The sequence below is a fragment of the Mus caroli genome, chromosome 4 (genome assembly GCF_900094665.2).
Source record: "Mus caroli chromosome 4, CAROLI_EIJ_v1.1, whole genome shotgun sequence".
NCBI classification, from domain to species: Eukaryota; Metazoa; Chordata; class Mammalia; order Rodentia; family Muridae; genus Mus; species Mus caroli.
The window spans coordinates 129,664,118-129,667,948 of record NC_034573.1 but is presented as its reverse complement, the minus strand read 5'-3'; positions in this window follow the sequence as shown (position 1 = coordinate 129,667,948).

Sequence of the window (3,831 nt, the reverse complement as noted above, 5' to 3'; positions counted from 1 at the left end):
CATGTGATTGCTGGGAGCTGATCCCAGGTCCTCTGTAAGACTGTAAGTGCTCTTAACTACTGAGCTATAGCTCCTGCATCCATGGCTGTTACTTTAGAGCATAAATATTTTTCCTCTTCTTTTTTTTTTTTAAACAGTCCAGACAATCAATTATCTGTGTATGTGGGGCCAATGAGACAGCTCAGTGGGTAAGGACGCTGGACACCAAGCCTGGTGGCTTGAGTTCTATCCTGCAGACCAACATGACAGAAGAAGAGAGCTAACCTCTGACCATCGCATACCCACTGTGTGCGCAGACACACACACACATACATACACACATGTGCATATACATTTACACACAATATGTAATAAAAGTATTAAGGAAATGTACATCAGTATCATTTCTTGGGATCCTTTGGAGGGTGAGGAGTGGAGACCCCACAGGGCTGATTTCAGAGCTTAGCAACATTTCATATGCAGACAGCCAATCAGAGCTCAACCCCAGGACCTCTCATGAGCCACCCTTGCCCAGTGCCAGAGGTCATTTGCAGGTGGCTTTACAGTGCGTTCATGAACTCGCTTGCATTTCCCCCATGACAGATTTAACTTCTTAATCCTCTCTTGCTTCTGATACTGAGATGAGCCTACCTGCCCTGTGCCCACACCATTGGAAAATGAGGTGTGAATGCTTTGAGTAGCAGCTTCCGGCTAAACCTGAGCAAGGCACGGGGCTCCAGGGGAGCTGGAGACAGCACTTCAGGCACAGACCTAAGGAACCCCCAGGATCAGCAGTCCAGCAAGAACCTGGACTGCAGTCAGCCATGGGAACTCTTTGGCAAGGCAGCCTTGTCTCAGGTGCTCCTGCCCATGACACAGGTAAACAAAACACACACACACACAAACACAAACACAAATACACACATACATACACGTGAATGTGCATACACACATATGCACATACAGTCATCATACATACACACATGCATGCGAATACATAGACATGCATACATGTACACACATACACATAAACACATAAACACACACAGTTAATACACAATACACACTAATACACACAAGCATGCATACATATATATGAACACACAAGCATTCATACACACTTAAAGACATGCATATATTCACACATACACACATATACATACATTGTTATTCACACAATCACATACCAACCTTTCTGAAGAAAAAGGACAGGTCTTAAAGGCATGCATTCATTCATCATTCACACTCTCTCTCTCTCTCTCTCTCACACACACACACACACACACACACACACACACACACACACACACACACGTATATATGGCTATTCACACAGACAGACACACACCAACCTTTCTGAGGACAGGTTCTTCAGAAACTAGAAAGAATAAGTCCAAGCCCTCCCCTCTTACCTGGCTGTGTCTGCACCCCCTACCCCAACTTCCACCTTTCTCCCCACCTCTGGGAGAAGCCCCTCTGCAGCCAGCCTCCTCTCTCCATGCTGCTCACTGGGAGCCCATCACTGGGCCCTGCTAAGCTCCCACGAGTCCTGAGAACTGGGGCTATGTTGGTGTGAGACTGACACCCATGTCAGCCACTGAGGCAGAAGGTGTGTGAGCAGCTACACGGACTAGTCACCAACAGCCCGGATTAGCCTGCACTGATAGATCACCTGCGGTCTTAGGGCTCAGCATGGCAAAGAATCTTCTCCCCATGTCACCCTTAGGGTGCAGGCTGGCAGGCATCTCTGTCCCATTTACTCAGGGGCCCAGGCTAAGGGAAGAGGCTTCGTTTTTTTGGGAGGGAATTCTGTGAGAGGAAAAGCAGAGCGCTCAGAATTCACTTGTAGCCCAGGCTAGCCTCTAACTCATTTTGTAGCTGAGGATGACCTTTAAACTCCTGATCTTCTGTGTCTGTCCCCCACCCCGCCCCTAGTTTTGGGATTATAGATGCATACCTACCATGCCCAGTTTAAGCTGAGCTGGAAATCGAATCCAGAACTAGGCAAACACTCTACCAACTGAGCCACATCCCTAACCCCAAGATGTGCTTTTAAATGCTTTGGCCTGAGATTGGACCCTATTACATCCACCTGCATTCCAAATGCCTGAATGAACAACATGGCCCCTGACTATAAAAGCATTTGGGAAATACAGTCATCTATACATCTGAAGAGGAGAGGAGAGAATTAGGGGAGGGGAGGGGACCCAGATCTGATGAACACTGCTTTGCTGTATCATGGTATTTGACCTACAAATGCAATCTACTGTCAATCAATGCTCTGGTGGGATGCCTGGTGGTTATTTGACCCATTAGAAAAAAATGAAGGACTTTGCCTGTGGTCCCAGTGCAGGGGATTTCATGAAGGGGCTTTTCCAAGGGGCTTTTGGACCTCCCTAGAATCTTCTCTTCTGTGAACTAGACCAGTAATTCTCCATCCAGGTACTATGACACACCAGGAGGGTGCCCCAAGCAACTATTAACAAAAGGCAAATTCTCTAAAATTCAAATTATGTACTTTGTTAAGAAAATATGACAATCACAGGGGTTCAAGGTTAAACTGAGCGGCAGCGGCAGCTCCTGAGATGCAAATGAGAAAGGCTGCAGCCAGCAGGAGCTGTTGTCCCTGGGGTCTGGCATCTGCCTGGTTGGAAACTTTGGAAATCACTGGGGCCTAGCATCCCAGGCTTGCAGCTGCGTGCCCTTCCAAGCAGCGGAGGCCTGTAGACTCCTCTGAAGCAGCAGTTCTCAACTTGTGGATCTTGATCCCCTCGGGGGTCCGGTGACCCTTTTACTGGGGTGGCATATCATATAATCCTGTCTATCAGATATTTACATTACAATTCATAACAGTGGCAAAGTGACAGTCGTGAAGGAGCAAGGAAATAATCTAATGGTTGGGGGTCACCACAATATGGACGGTATTAACGGTCTCGGCATTAGGAAGGCTGAAGATACTCTGAAGCACACAGTTGCATGTCCTGTCCAGTCCTGACCAGACAGGAGTCCTCTAGCCATGCTCTGAAAACAGGATGGAGCACAGAAAGAAGCACGAGTGGAAAGGGGCTGATCTCCCACGGAAGGCGGGCTGCTCCGGACCTACAGCCTTTGGGTCTCCCACAGTGTTCACGAGTGGCCTTGAGCAGCTGGGAAAGTGCTGCCGAGCTCTGCGCATGCGCAGGTGCTTGCTGCCCCAGTGCCTTTCCTCCTCCAGCTGACGGACAACTGACATGGGCCAGATGTCCTAAGGACAGGTCACACTATACACGGGAGTGGCTGCACCTGCCGTCTCACCTGCCAGGGACACTGAGAGTAATGTACTGAGGAAAAAAAAATGGAAGAAATTAAGTATTCAAGTAAAGCGGGTGGTTAAAAACGCATTATGGTTAATGAAGGGTGTCCTGCTAGAGCAGTGGTTCTCAACTGTCCTAACGCTGCAACTCTTTCATATAGTTCCTCATGCTGTGGTGACCCCAACCATAAAATTACTTTTGTTGCGACTTCATAGCTGTAATTTTGTTACTGTTATGAATCATAATGCAAATACCTGTGTTTTCTGATGTTCCTAGGTGACCCCCTGGGAAAGGGCCATTCAACACCCACCAAGGAGTCGAGATCTACAAGTTGAGAACCACCATGGGGGGCTGAAGAAATGGTTCAGAGGTTAAGAGCACTGGATACTCTTCCATAGGTCTTGAGTTCAATTCCCAGCAACCCCATGGTGGCTCAAAACCACCTATAATGTAATTTGGTGCCCTCTTGTGACCTGAAGGCATACACAGAGGCAGGACACTGTATATATAAGAGAGAGAGAGAGTGAGAGAGAGAGAGAGAGAGAGAGAGAGAGAGAGA